This window comes from Anser anser (genome assembly GCF_964211835.1).
Source record: "Anser anser genome assembly, chromosome: 1".
Lineage (NCBI taxonomy): Eukaryota > Metazoa > Chordata > Aves > Anseriformes > Anatidae > Anser > Anser anser.
The window spans coordinates 183,611,378-183,626,954 of record NC_139720.1 but is presented as its reverse complement, the minus strand read 5'-3'; the positions used below and the strand labels follow the sequence as shown (position 1 = coordinate 183,626,954).

The 15,577-nt window shown below is 41.9% G+C and overlaps 2 long non-coding RNA genes across 38 annotated transcripts in view; one reads left to right on the top strand and one right to left on the bottom strand.

Moving 5' to 3' along the window:
• Window positions 1-3,029, bottom strand: part of LOC310883733 — an 87,789-nt gene extending 84,760 nt beyond the window's left edge. For 20 of the 21 annotated variants that reach the window (XR_014573698.1, XR_014573699.1, XR_014573700.1 and 17 more), the window contains exons 1-2: window positions 2,707-3,017; window positions 1,363-1,876 (exon numbers count right to left, since the gene is read on the bottom strand). This is a non-coding gene — a long non-coding RNA (uncharacterized lncRNA). Of the gene's footprint in view, window positions 1-1,362; window positions 1,877-2,706 lie in introns of all 21 variants that reach the window. The other variant, XR_014573697.1, reaches the window with a different exon arrangement.
• LOC310883765 overlaps window positions 1-15,577 on the top strand; it is a 94,672-nt gene that overhangs the window by 47,073 nt on the left and 32,022 nt on the right. For 7 of the 17 annotated variants that reach the window (XR_014573800.1, XR_014573801.1, XR_014573802.1 and 4 more), the window contains exons 1-2: window positions 3,189-3,324; window positions 8,905-8,997. This is a non-coding gene — a long non-coding RNA (uncharacterized lncRNA). The other 10 variants (XR_014573807.1, XR_014573808.1, XR_014573809.1 and 7 more) reach the window with 7 other exon arrangements.

Sequence of the window (15,577 nt, the reverse complement as noted above, 5' to 3'; positions counted from 1 at the left end):
CTCCGAGAATATAATGACACTCTCTGAGGAGAGGCATCTCTAACAGGGGACTGGCACTACTAGAAGGTGTGCAGGTAGTGCTGTGACGAGAACTGTGTAAGGAAAGGAGTCCAGGAGAGAGGCTGCAGCTTTACCTCGTATCCGCTACCACAGCCAATCAGACTTCCACCCTTCTGATGAGCCCAAGTTATCTGGAATGGAAATCTGACCTAAAGAATTGACATCATTTTGGTGAGGCTCAAAATCCCTTTCCTCTCCCTTCTGTCCTCAGCTGTGTTCCTGCTGTGACTTTTTGGCTTCGCTAGTCACTGAGGAAACACACTGCTGATCCTCTCCCAGATGCTACAGCCAGAGAATGCAATACCCACCTCGTACTGCATGGATTATTAGACTAGAGCGACTGCCTTTCTTACTTCTCCTGATACTCAGTTAAATACTTAACCGTCCCGACCCCCAAATTATTGTAATTGCGCAGGATTTAACTCACGTCCCAGAGATACAAATGGAAGATGTAAATCGAGCCTGTTGCATTAGGTTTATGTTTTGTGCAGTCCTAAGTAATACTGAGAATAATGATTGTGTAATACAGCTATCAGCTTAAGTCTGAAACACAAGAGCATAAGAAGGAACAGAGCCACTCGGTGTGCTTACACATAACGAAATGCTTCTCAGCCTGTACAGGATTGGGGCCTGTGCGCGTTAAGTGTGGAATCTGAGAGCGAGTATTAGATATTAGGGGATGTAAAAATTTCACTTTCATTAAAAATCGGAAGGAGACCTCAGAAAAGCCATCCAAAAGGACAATAGTGTGATTCATATAAGAGAATACCCTGTCCCGTTAAACAGAATGACATAGTATCTGCTATATCTGATTTCTATATTACGGTTGGAAAAAATGGGTGAAAAATAATAGCCAGAATTACTTTAGGGCAAAACTATACATAATCTAAGTACAGAGGAGCAGTTGTAAGCAACATCATAATTTTATATTTTTCTTTATTGCTGTCATTGCTATTTCTACTACAAAATTCTAATTTCACAGGCACATAACCTTCAGAAAAAAAAAAGAAAAAATAAGAGACATTTGCTATCATTCTTTTCCGTCCAAAAGTACACTTTTTGAAAATTTCACTCACAATAATTTTAATAAAATAAGAGTGAAAATGTAAAAATACTGCAAACCACTTATATTTTCTCCCTTTTAAAGAAAAAGATTTTATGGATTTCGAGTTTTTCATCTGGCTAATTTTCCCTGAGAACTCGCTTAAAAAAATAGGAATTAGTTTCTTGAATGATCCTGAGCTTGAAATGCAAGGAAAATATCCGACATAAATGTATAATACTCGCTATGTGATTACTTACACGTTGTTCTGCACTGCTTTTTCACTAAGGAGTTCCAGAATTACGTGTTTTTTTTCTGACTAGCAGTTTAGTTTTCGTAGCCATGATGGTCTAAGCTCTGTGAGCCCAAAAGCTTGCTGTTCTCTCCAACTGTGTCAGTTGGTTAAAAAAAAAAAAAAAAGAGAGGGGGAGAGAGAGAGAGATTGGCTCTCCCTACGAAATTTGCTGATATTTTCGTGGATGCAGCTCTGGAAGCAGGCGGTGGGATCCCAGGGAAGCTCAGGCCTGCTGACACTCGGCTGCAAGGAGTCCAGTAGGGCTGTGCAGGACCAGGATACGTGAGGGGAAGATTTTCAGAGCCGGTGGGGAAGGCAGCAGCTCCTCAGCTTCGCTCACTTTCGAAAATCCTCCCGGAGCCGCGGCGGCAACAACAACAGCGTGCGGGTCCGGGGGGGGGGGGGGGGGGGACGGAGAGGGGGGGCTCTGCTTTTTGATTTTTTTCCACCGCTTTTCCTTTTCTCCTTTTTAAGCGAGCCTGGGAGGGAAAAAAAAAATAAAATAAAACACAACAAAACGGCGTCAGGAGCAGCGAGGAGCCGCTCGCCCCGATGCGCTCGGGCTCGCTGCGGCCTGAGGGGAGCTGGCAGGGGGGAAGGCTCCCACCTCAGCCCCAAGTCAAGTGCAGACGGGGGCCGAGCGCTGCCCGGGGCCGCTCTCCCCGTGAGGGGCAGGGGGGCAGAGGCGGCTGCCGAGCCAGCAGGTACCTCCCGCCGCCCCGAGCCGCCGGGGGGGCGCGGCGACAAAATGAAAGTTTGCCGTTTTTTTCCTCCCAGCGCTGCGAAACGGCCGGCGGCTGGGAGGTGGGGGGGGGGGGGGGGGGGAAGAGAACCGCCGCTCCGTCGCGATTCCCCGGTGTAAATGTGTGTTTCTGGGGCGGTTCTCCTCGGTTTTGGGGGCTCCCGACGCGGTGCGGCGGCGGGCAGCCCGCCCTCCCTCAGCCGGGATGGGCTGAGGGGGCTGAGGGGGTGACGAGGGGCTGAGGCGGCTGAAGGGGCGATGAGAGGGCTGAGGGGGTGACGAGGGGCTGAGGCGGTTGATGGGGGTTGAGGGGAGCTGAGGGGAGGTTTGGGTTTTTTTTTTTGGGGTGGTTTGTTGGGTTTTAGTGTTTTTTTTTTTTTCTCGGGGGGGTGTGAGGCGGGATCGAACCCGCGCCGCGTGGGCGCTCGGAGCCCTGAGGGGAGCCCTGAGGGGGGTGCGGGGCTCCCCTGAGGAGCCGGGGTTGGGGGGGGGGGGGGGGGGGTTCCTTATTCCCTCCCGCTGCCGCCCCCCAAAACGCGCGGCCCCCCCCCCCCCCACCCCCTTTACCTTGACAAGCCGGCGGGCCGCTCCGTCCCTCCGTCTGTCCGTCCGTCCGTCCATCCGCCCGTCGGTCGGTCCGTCCCGTCCCTCACCCACCTCGGGTGACATTTCCCTCCCCCCCCCCCCCCCCCCATCAGCGGCGGTTGGGTCGGGAGCGCGCGCTGGCGGGGAGGGCGGGGAGCGCGCGCGGGCTGCGAGCGGGGCGGGGGGGGGGGGGGGGGGAGCGAGAGGGAAGGGGGGGGGGGGGGGAGGGGCGGCACTGACAGCGAGCGCCGTGTCCGCGGCGCTGCCTCAGCCCCAGCCGCGCTTCCACCCCCCCCCCGCCCCCGAACCCCCCGCTCCCCCCCCCCCACCGCCGCCGCCGTTCCCGGCATGCCCCGGGGCGGCGGGGCTGGCCCTAACGAATTTGAATGAAGAGCCCTGCTCTTTCGGCGCCATTTTCGAGTGGTGCCCCAGCGCGGCGCTGCCGCGGGGCCGCTCGCCGCCGCCTCTCTCTCCTCCTTCCCCCCCCCCCCCCCCCCCTCCTCCAGCCTTACCTCAAACACCCCCCTTCTCCTCCGTCCCTTCTCCCCCCTTTTCCTCCTCGCCGCCGCGGATTCGGAGCCGGAGCCTCCGCTACGGGCGGTAAGAGCCGGGGGCGGGGGGGGGGGGACCGGGCGCGGCTTGGGGTTGAGGGACCCCCCCCCTCACGGCCACCCCGTCACGGGCAGCCCCCTCACGGGTCGGCTCCTTCAGCCCCGGGGAGAAGGGGCTGTGAGGTGCGGGGCGCGGGGCCGGCCCCGCCGTGTCGTGACAGGAGGTGACAGGCTCACCCCCCCTCCCCTTCCTTCCCCTCTGTGGAAATTATTTCGGGGCATCCCCGCCTCGCCTTTCTTCCCCCCCACCCCCCTTGTGTTTTCGTAACCCGGATTAATGCCCCTCCGCTCTATTTCTCCCCCCTTAAATATAGATATATATAAAAGGACAACCTTCGCCGTGCTTTTCCTTCCCTCCGCCCGTTTCCGTGCCAGCAGATTAACCCCTCCGTCCGAGCGCGCCCCCCCCCCCCACCTCCTTGAACCCGTGTCGCGACATGAGCGCCTGTCGCGCCGCCTTCCCTGCCCTCCTCGCGAGGGGGGGGAACGACACACGGCAGCCACCCCCGGGCCCTGTCACCCTGTCTGTCGCCGTCCCTCCGGAGCCGCTTAACCCCCTCAGGGCCACCGCTTCCAACACCCCCCCCCCCCCTTTCCCTTCTCCCTCCTCCGTTTTGGGGCCGCCCCGGCCCTTTTCACCTCGGGGCGATGCCCCCACCCGCCTCCCCTTCCCCCTTTATTTTTTTTCCCCTCATCCTCCAGCGCAGGATGCTCGGCTCCGTGTCCCCCCCCCCCCCTCGGTTCCTTCACCACCACCCCCCCCCCAGCTCCCCGCCGGGAGCAACGAGTTAACGGCGGGGCGTAGGAGGGGAGCCGGGGTGCAGCGGGGCCGTACAAAAGCCCGCTGTGTGCTCGGCGAGGGGAGAGCCCGGAGCCTTAAAGCGAAATGCAGAAGTTTTAGCCTTTCCAGCATGGCAACTGGATCGCGATTCAAGGTATTTTTTTATTTATTTCCCCCCCCCCCCCTCCGTCCGTCCGTCCCCCCCCCCCCGTGTCACGCAGAAATACAATAGTCGGAGGAGGAGGCTCTGCCGCCGCCGAGTTGCCGTGCCTTGCTTTTTTGAATCCAGTACACAAATTGCGCTTTTCCAGCCCCTTTTTTTCCTTTTTTTTTTTTTAATTTCCCTAGGAGTAGCTGCTCCGTTCGCTCCCTACAATTTGTACCGTCGTGCCCCGATAACTAGAAAAACGCAGCTTAACCTCCGAAATCGCGATACTAGTAAGAGCCCCTGGAAATTTAGCACTTATTTCTGGAGGCTCGCGTCGGTACTTTCAGAGTGCTTCGAGAAACGTTTTGAGCAGTTAGCATGGGAATGTGCACAGAGCTGTTTCATTCTGCCTGTGGACACTTGGAAATGATCAGGGGTTGAGCAGATTTGCACTATTCAGCGGTGCAAGCACACTCCCAGGCACTGACTTTCACTTTCAAGGAAATAACTGTCTTGCCTCGTGGCTTATTTAGAGAAAAAGCTCTAATTCGGTGTCGTACAGGTGCGTATGCATTTTTCCCCCCGCCGTTTGACAGCCGTGTTCGCTAGCGTGCAGTTTGTGCCTATTTTCATTTTAATTAAAATCTCTGCCTAATACATACTTGGCCGGATCAAACAATTGCTCTTTCTAGCTTTTTTATTTCTCAGCTGCACCATTCCCACATTTTATAATTACATAAAGGTGGGTGTGGCTAAAATGAAAGCAGCAAGCAATCTAGTATCAATCTATAGTGTATGTGAAGTAGCTTTTCCTTTCTTATATTTGATGTACTCCTTGTTTTGAGATATTTTGGGGAAAAAATCACGTAGGTTGAATAGACCCTTGTAGAGCTGCTTGCATTTTTCACCTTAGTTAAAATGTCAAACATTAACAGGGATTACTTGGCCCTGCAAAAGTTACATTCGGAGGAAATATCAAATTAACTTAAAGATCTAAACGTATGTATTTACATTATATCGCTAAGTGAAAGTTAAAGATCTGTGCCTAATAGAATATTTCTTCGGTATAGCATGTACTACCTATACATTATTTTTTTTTAATTTTTTTAATTTTTTTTGTCTGACCCTTTATCTGGATTCTGAGGGAAAAAACTCCAAATAAGCTTCAGTTGTTCTCTTATTTTTTATTTTTTTCTATTTTTTTCAATATTTTTTTAAAGGAAAAAAAAATCGACCCGGAACAAAAAAAAAATCACCAAGTTGTACTGAAAGTTTCCAAGAGATACCCTTTGTGTTTATAGGTACAGATCTCCCGAAGCTTGGAATAACTTTGAGATTTTTAGTTTTCAGATATGCCGGTAATTTGAAAGTATGAGTTGTGTCTGTGACTTTTGTGTGTCTTGGGGTAGTATTTCGTAGGAAACCTATTGTAGTAACATTTTAAAGGCAGACTATGCGGTTACAAGGTGTACGGGGGAATTTTTCTATTTTTTTTGGATTTTTTTTCCCTTTTAGCTTCTGGAATTCTGGACTTCTTACTACTCCATCCAAAATATAATGCCATGGAAGGGGATTTGCTCCTAAATTGTAGTCTTTATTTCCTTAATTATCCTCGCAGTAATGAGTCCAATTCTGCAGCAAAGTACAAGTGGAGCTGCAAACACCCTACCTGTCTCCATACACCCTGCCTGTTGAGCACTGTAGGGAAGGTGCACATCTCATCCATCTCGAGTGTCAGAAGCCATCCTAACAGGTGTATCACCACTTTCCTGTGGCACTTTTATCTACGTACAAGCAGGCTACCTTTCCTTACACGAAAGTAGTCCCATAACAGCATTTCTGTTGCAGGAACTTAGGGATTTTTATTTGCAGTGAACTACTGAATGTGTAAAGGACAACAGGGGAGGTTAGCACTCTATTCTACAAGTATGCTGCAGATCCTCTGGGTCGGAGGTTCAGTCATCCACCCATACCTCAGGCCCGGTGCTAGTCATTGCAGTAATTCACATTTAGTACAAATTGTCACAGGTAAAATGCATCTTGAGCTTGCTTTTTCTGTCTGCGAAAGAAATGGGGAACGAAATTGGAGGCTTCTGTGTAGAAGCAGAAATATATTTTTATGATATTTTTTAACAAGAAAAATAACTTTGTGTACACACACCCGACTTTTCCACGGATGCGGGGGGTGTGTGGTTATTATTACGGATTCTGAACACTCAACATCTAACACCGGGACCTGATATCAAAAATTATGGTATTTCTGTTATCAGTAATACTTGGGAAAATTTTGTTTGAACAGGCTGCCCAAATTACTTTTGTACATAGTTTTCTGTGACTCTTCTCACACAGACATCTCATTTTTTAATAGAACTAGTAATGTACTTTTAAGGTAGGAACAATTATGATGTGCCCCATAAATATGAAGGGGGCATCACACAGGGTGGAGATGTGTAGGCAGAGATTTCCAATAACTTTTTAACTCAGTGAAATTGTTGCTTTGCGATTTTATTTATTTATTTTGTGAATTATTGGCAGGAGCCCTGCAGAATTTTTAGGTAACTGATGCGTTAATACACAACAAGCTAGATAGGCTTAAAAAGGGATCTAGTTGGTGGAAAAATAACTCAATTTTGGAGGTTGGGCGATTTCAGAAATGGTTAGATGGAGCTAGGTAGAAAAATCTCTGCCCATGTTTAATAGGGTGTCAGGCAGTGTCTGTACTGAATTTTTTTAACCCTTCGCTGCAAGTTTTCAAAGCACTTCAATTCTGGTGTAAGAACCTTTTGGGATGTGTCTGTCGGTGGCACCCTAACAGCAGAATAGGTTTGATCTTAGGTTCGTGTGCTGCTGGGTGAGAACTTCCAGCAGGCTTGCCTGAACATTCGAGGGGAAAGCAGAACTTGTGCTCTAATGCAGCTAATTCTCAGTTTGACAGTTTTTTCCTTTAATATTAAACATCTAACAATATTTTAGCATATCTTTTAAAAAGAAAAGAAAAGGTTATCTGTACAGAGAGCACGAAGCTTCATTACTTTGTATAATTCTAAACACTTCTTCATATCTCGGTAGTGAGCAGTTGCCAGTGTGTAGGGATGACCTCGCACACACACAGACACACGTTTATTACCACATACAGAACAGGAGAAAATGTAAAGCATGTACATTTAGCTTTTATTTTGTTAAAAGTTTCCCAGGATGTCTTCTAAAACTGAAGATGATACTGTTATGTTGCTCAAAACTGAAAAATAGCAGTGACTTTCAGTGATCGTTATTAATGTCTAAAGGAAACCACTGTTAGAAATAGTCACGGGGTTTTTTTCCCCCTATTCAGTTTGTTTTCAGAAACTGCAATGAGTGTATCAACAGTAAATAGATTATTAATAAACTTTTCAACATCAAATCTAGTTGCAATTAATTATTTTATTTCGAGTGAGCTGAAACTCACTTTAAAGTCTCGACTGAGAAAAAGAGAATTACACAAGGATTAGAGCTGAACCTTATATTTTCATATTAGACGGTTTTCTGTAAGTTTGGTTTCAATATTATCTTTCAGAATGTTAAATCTCAATATAAGCGTGGGGGGAACTTTTGAGAAGCATTTTTTGTGTTTTTGGCTTAAAGACAAAAACTTTTTTTCTAAAAAAACAAGAGGTGCAGCAGATGAGGTGTGATATACATGAAAATAAAGAAAATTCCTTTTTCTTATTAAAGCAGGGTGCTTGTTTGAGCTCCATAGCAGTGGAGATTTTTTTTACTATTTTTTAGAATATGATTAAGCAGTAAAAAGCAAAATTACCGAAATATTTGGAAGCAGGTGACCTGATCTAGGCATCTGCTGCTCGTTTATTAGGCACTGGATGTGTCTTGTCATGGTATCTACAGTGAAAAAAGTCCAAATAAATTTAAGAAATTGGCTGCGTGAATGCGCAGTTTTCTCCAGTAGATATTTGGATATAGTTGCTGCCTATATCAAATTTTACTTTGTTCTTACCTGGTTACTCTCATGGCCCTTTTTTTTTTTGGAAGGGGGGGTGGTGTAAACTTTATTTTTTTTATTTTTACTACTTTTATTACATTTTATGTCTCCACTATTTCCATCAAGTGTTTTAAAGAAACCAGTATTTGTACAGCTACATTTTAATAAAGGCAGTAATGGGTACTGCCTTGAAGAGCAGAAATTAAAGCTCCTTAAAGAAAACACTATAAGTTAAATACTTAATAGTCTGTAGAATATTTTGGGAAGCGTGACAGTAGTAAGTACACATCCTTTAAGTAGTTTGTACTTACCTGTTTGCTCGTTTGAGGGTGGAGGGAGAGATTAGGAGGGGTTCTCCCCCTCCTCCCCCCCCTTTTTTTTTCTTCCTCTTACTTTCATCTTAAAATGCTGCAGGAAGAATGAAAGCAGAGCATGCTAATCTGATTTGTTTCAAGAGGCTTCTGATAATAAAGAGGCATATCACAGGTGTTCCTAATCAAGTCAGTTTGGTTTTAGGAAAAAAAAAGAGTATTTTTAAAATTAGGATTTCCTGTAACATAGACAATGCGAGGGTCAACCTGATGACCTACATCTATGTTTGGGGATCAACCATGAAACTGTGGGTGTTGGAAATATGTTATAATACATGACATTTTTATTGCAGGTTTCGACCTTTCAATAGAGAGCTGATTTTGGAGAACGGCTTAGTCCTGTGATTGAAAAACTCTTTCTGGAAGGTTGATGGAGCATGAGCATGGTATATATTATATTAACATTTCTCTTATTACATATGTTCTTTATTTAAAAAAATACATATAGTAAATGTAACTTTTTTGGATTATTCAAAATAGGCCAGTTCTTCTGGGTTTGTTCAAGATTTTTTTGTTTGGTAAAATAATTCTTCTTTACACTCCTTCTGTAAAATTTTAAGAGACTAAGGAAAAGTATTCACACAAGCTGTCCTCGGGAGGAAATGAAGTGGCCAAAATATGTACAAAAAGCTGAGTTCACAACGGCCTTGATCATAGAAGTTATATAAATTCTCTATATAATATTGCCCTCAAATTCTTGTCTTGGGAATTACTCTAACTGAAATGTTGCTAATCTGAAAACAAAGTATAGAGCATATAGTGTTTATTTTTAAGTAACTAAATTTTTTTGTTGGGAGGGTGTGCTAAAGAAAAGAACAGAGCTAGCTGACTGCATTTCAATGTGGTGTACAAAATTTATTTTTACATATATTAAAAAACCTAGCTACTTGACAAGCTAAAAAGTAGGAAACAAGAAAAAGTGGTCTTCAGAGGCCTCTACCTGTGGCAGCATAGTCAGAAAATTAATTTAATGTATGTATTTGTCAGTAAGTAGATTTTCATATAGTAAAACACTGAATATTTAAGAATAATAAATATGGACTGGCGACACTCATATTGCAAGTCCTGCTTTGCACTAAAGGTACTAATTTGGCTGAAACTGAGAAATCCATTCAGAGTAATCATAACCTATCTATTTGTATATGAATAATCTTAACTAACCATTTATATAAACAATTGAAATTAAAATAGTAACTGTTCTTGGATTGAGTAAATTTGTTTAAATATTAAATGGAGCAGTAAAAACTGTAAAACTTTATCTTCAGCAAAATATATTACAGTGCAACAAATTTTATGAACATGTCGTGACTTTAGCAATTCCAGCTTTCAGCTGGAATCCAGTTTTTATCCTTAATCAAATCTGTCTGTCTTTAAGAACACTTTTTTTTTGCAGGAAGTAATTGTGTCGTAAAATAGGAGAAGTTTTAAAAAACAAAATTTGAGATTATCCTGGTAACTGCTAATTTTTACCAAGCAAATCAATTGAAGTGTAAATTTCATCTTTCCTCAGTGTTGTAACTAATGTCTAATATAACCTAAGAACTGCTGGCTTCTACCATTTATACACCTCCTGTCATAGAAGTAATCGAGGCAGACATGTTCTGAGTCTAGTTTTCACTATATGAAAAATATATTATGATTTTATGGGTAGTTAAGACCACCTACAGAAAATTATCAGTTAAGAAACAAAACCTTGAATACAGAAAGTGTAGGGATCTAGAGGAAAACAAGTGAAACAGAAGTTTATGTAAACTTTGCAATTCGTGATTAGTGAATAGGTAACTTTTAATTTTTTCCCCTTTCTGTGCTTAACAGTCGCAATAAAACTATTTTTATTAATGCTGTCAGTGTTTGGGTAACATGTCTAATATGCTCCCAAATAAATAAATATTTTACAGTCTGTCCAGAAACTCTGCTCTGAGTGTACTACATGTGGGTCTGGTTGTTTTTTTTTCTGGTTCTCTTAAGAATATAAGGATTTCACAAAACACCTCTTTGAATTTGTTCATTCTTTTTGTTCCTTTTTTTCTGTACAAAAGCAATTACATTCTTGTTAATGAAAATCAGGATTATATTGCAAGGCAAAGGTATCTAAGGCTCCCTTGTGACATATTTAAAAGGTGAAAGTTTGATGGAGTGTTCCTTGGGCTGACACAAGTTCAGAGTATTTCTCATAGGTTCTTATTCAGCAAAAAAAAAAAATATAATGTATGGTTCACAACTGTAAATCAAAGGATTTTTAAATTTAGGGCCTAATTCTGAAAACTTTTAAATACACAAGTAGTCCTAGTGCCTCACTTCCACAAATAAGGATTTGCAGAACCATGTTTGTCCTTAGATCCAAACTTTAATTTTTTTTTTAATTAATAAAATATATTAAAGTATTCAGAACTTTGAGACAAGTTAAATCACTTTTAAAAAGACCAAAGAGGAGAGTTTTGCAGTAATGCAATTATTATCTTACTCGTTTACAGGCTGAAATCTCTCTCGAGAGTGCTGCAGTTGTCAGTTGCCATAAGAAGCCACTTTTCAAGTGTTGATTGACTCTAGAGCACTTTTATGCTGAAATTTGGCCTAATTAATTTTGTTCTAGAGCTAGGCAGCCTGTTTGTTCTAGAACTAGGCAGCCTGGCTGTGTCATGCCCCACAGAGTAGGTGAAACTTTCAAGGCTTGTGGGGTGTGTTGTAATTTCTTACCCCTGGCTCCTGCTGTTGCAGTTTTTATTTACCAAAACTAGCGATTTTGTTGGAAGTTGAGCCTGAAATAAGGGCTGCAGTGCTGGCCCCTTAAAAAATTGTTGGTGTGGCTATTGCAAATTGTATGCTTGACTTCGTCAACTGTTTTGCAATATCTAATTGTAATGAGGCTGAAAAGATAAAAATGTACAGGCTTCTCTGCTGGAGTGCTTCTCAGGGGTAACTTTTTCATGGCCACTTTTACTGTTTGTAATATAGGTGCACACTTGAGGCTCTACAGACCTCGTTGACTAAATCAGAATTTGATAGCTAACAATGCACACTTACTGCTCCTCTGAAAGACTTGTTGCAGATAACTCTGTTAGCTCATCTGTGCTTTCCTGAAGGGCTTCTGTTGCTTTTCAGAGGCAACTTAAATAATATTCCTGAAAGAGAGATGTAGCTATAAATGCAACCCATGCCCAGTTGTTACAGCACATGTAAAATCAGCCATTGTTTGCAAACCCTGTGCTATCTTAGGCATGGCTGGTTTAAATTTTGAAATCTGAAAGAACTGAATTTTCTGGATTTTGTTAGTTTTAACTAGATCCAGCCCTAACGGTATTTTAAAATGGAGTTTTGTGTACTATTAGATTTAAATAAGCATTAATTTTTATTATTAGACTAGACATTTAATGAAACAGCTGTACAGCAAAGATTTAAGAGTGGTGTACTTACACCTCATTTTTCCTTGTCTGTTGGTGAAGTGATCTTGCAAAGCAATTGAAAAAGAATAACAAATTATATACAAATTCTTTAGGAAAAATAGTTAAAACATGCTAATTGGCATATTTAAATGCTCGTGCTTCTCACTCAAAGCCAAAGGCAGGCACAAAAGTAGGGTATTGCCCCTTTTTATTTATTTATTTATTTCAACAAAAGCGAAGCAGAGGTTTGTGTAAACCCACGCATTTAAGCTGTGGGTAGGGGAGAGTGAAAAACATAATTTCAGTTTTCATAAATGTTCAACTTCTGTATTGATGGTTGTTAATCCACCTTGTTTTGGGCTGCTGCTCACAAACTAACATGAACTAACATGAAAAAGAGCATGTATAAAGATGTGATTGCTGATTCAGTAGTGTTTTCAAATAAGCCACTGTCTTTAGCTTTGTCAAGTTTGAATTTATTTTAAATACATAGATATTCACAGTAGATTTTTATTTGCAAGCCTGTTGGAGGGAGATTTTTTTCTTGGGGGGGGGGGATTTTTTTTTTGGTAATATTATTCAAAGTTTTTACAGCAATATTTTGAGGAAAATTATTGCTTTTAGTAAAATATGTTACTAAGATGAGTTTAAATGAAGAGATAGCAGTACCTGTATTTTTTAATTTGTGCAACATCTAAAAATCTTGGTAGTGTGCAAATATCTCCAGAATATTTACACCTTCCCATTAATCCACTAAATTTTAAGAGTTTGCTTTTTATTTCTTCTGTCCTCTGTTTTTGGTGTGTTTTTTGATGCCTTTGAGCAAAAAAAAATAAATCATAATTTTATCTATCCACTTCTAAGTTGATATGGGGTGTATTTTTTTCTAGAAAAATATGGATTTAAGTGTTAATATCAAAGTTAACTTACTGATGTTGAAAATTATCATATTTTTAAGAAATGTATGATCTTCCCAACTCTAACTGATAATTTCCTACTTCAAAATAGCTATAAGTCACTTAAATTTATTGAAAATTTGGGGGAAGACAGGAATTTCAGTGGATCTGAGAAATAAAAACCTTGGATTTAGAATTTCTGTATTCTTTCAGGGCATTTTTTTTTTCTTGGTAGAATGTGCAGATCCTGTGGTCTTAAGGATGTTATCACTTGAGTTATTCTGCAAACACTTTGCTTCCCCCCTGCGAGAAGCTATAACATATTTTAATTGGGATGAGGAATTTGAAAAGGAGGATTCTGTTGTGAAACATTGTAACTGCTCTTAGGAGAAAGTGTATTTATAGACAGGCTGAGAAGTCTGTTGCAGAGCTGGGTTCCCTGACATGTCTGACAGTACCAACAGTATCTTGCACAGGCAGACAAACCCCTTCTCAAAAACAATGGGCTTCTGCTTAGGTACTTGCTCTGCTGCCCCCAGGCTCCCCAGATCTAGAAGATTTTCCTCGAGTTCTCAGGAGAAGGGAGAATGATGCTTTTAGTGAGAAGCACAGCAGTTACACAAGCAGCAGGGAAAGGTGTATTTTCCTTCATCTGTTTTATAACCGGACTCTGAGTGTGTTTCAGTTCTCAGGCAGAATGGCTGTTACTTCAGGGGCTGTACTTCTGTATGACAGTATTTTTTTATTTTTTTTAAGCAAAGGATCCTCTGTTGATCTTAATTTATGTCCATCTCTATCTGATATGCAAGGGTTACCAAGAATACATTTTCCATACTTTGTCCTAAATTCATTGCATCTGAATACAAGAGAAGATAAAACATGGTTTGAAACAGAAGAAAATGCTTGGACTTCTCTTTCTGGAATTGCAAGGTTTAAAATCTGGATTTGCATTTGCACAGTGCCTGTTTTGCATCCAGGTTTAGAGTGTAACTAGGAGATTCTTGAATCGGCAGTGAGAGTAATTCCTCCTGAATATTAGTGCTCGTAGGCTGTGTTCTGTTTTTACACCAGTAACTCTTCAATTTTCATGAAAGTTTTGATTCTAGCTATGTCACTGTAATTACAGTGAATTTGGCTGTGAATACCGTGTGTTTGTTTCAGAAGCTGATATTTTGTGAAACTGCATAAGAAATTAATGGAAATGTAAAATACAAGAATGTTCATAAGTTCTCTTAAACTTATTGTCCTTGATTTTTTTCTTCTATTTAGGAATGCAGACTTCCTCTTGCATGTTTGGTGTGTAGTACTCTGGTTGTCAATCTTATGGTCTTCTGACATGAAAATGATCCTCCAAAATGCCTTTCAATTTTTTTAAGGTTTTCTTTTTGGATTAATATAACTTAAGTTGGTGACCCACTTTCCATTATGTAAAAACCTGAACAGAACTTGTCACTGAGGTAGGAATTCATATAGGCTAACACTAGAGGGCAATTCAAAGCAAGAGTCCACCCCAGAGCAGTTCAGGCCTGCCTGTGGCCCTGTATTGAAAAAGAGGGAACCTGGGGGGACTTTCTGTGGGTCCCCTCCCCAGACAGAAGCTGGCCTTGGTGATTACACTCCCGAATCTTTTTTACTGGATATGAAAAGCAAGCTAAATAAAACTTATATCTCTTGGAGTGCTCCACTGAATGAGAAGGAACTTAAACCAGTTGCTAATGCTTTGCTGAATTAAAAGTTAAGGAGCCTGTTTGACGGTTTCTCATCTCGTTTGCTCTTGCCACTGTTACAAGACACAATTTGTGGTCTTTTTTTTCTCTTTTAAATGTGCTCTTATGTGCTACACTAAACCCTTTAGATCTTCTGTGAAAAATGCTTTGGGGAGGTAAAGTAACATTGCACTGAAACTTAAATGTCTTTTATTTTCAAGTATCAAAGAAAATATTCTGGATTTGCTGAAATGTGCTAGTAGCTAAGAAATCATGTTTTTTTAACAAATATTAACAAATGTATAATAATACCAATAGCCAGGAGAGCCCTTATAAAATACCGCTGAGTTATGTGAATTAAAAAGTATAAACTGATTTCAATTTTAAAAAAGTATAAGGCATCAGACGGGTACTTTGTGTGTGTAATTTTATCAAGCAAAACCTATCAAATGCAAAAACTTGGTTGAAGTAAGATGAGCAATCAAGTGCTGTATTTAGTATTTAACTGTGGAGGAGTGATCATCTGTGTATATTGTGCATGATTTAAACAATTTACATAACAGTGCATTACATAATAAATTCTAGTTTTCACAGCTTGCGACGTTCGTTATAGATCCACAGACCATCTCAAACGCTTGTAAATAGTAACCTGTAGTGCAAATGGTGATGTCATGGTGCTTGAAATGCACTCAAGAATTCTTATTTTAGCAATGCAGATTCCCTTGTTATACTGAAATGTATGCATCCAGCCATGTGAATGCTTGCAAGTGCCACGGTACAGATTTCAACACCAAGGGTATTTTATAAGCTTGTGTGTTTGTCTTTCTATATAGTTACACATTATTTTATATACACTTACATATAAAAGGGCTGATCTGAGGTTAAAATGGCATGGTCACTCCTCCATTCTGTACCCGTTTTCAAGAATTGTTATCTTTGTTTTCTTGCACAGTTTACTATAGCTATCTAAAACTTATTCAG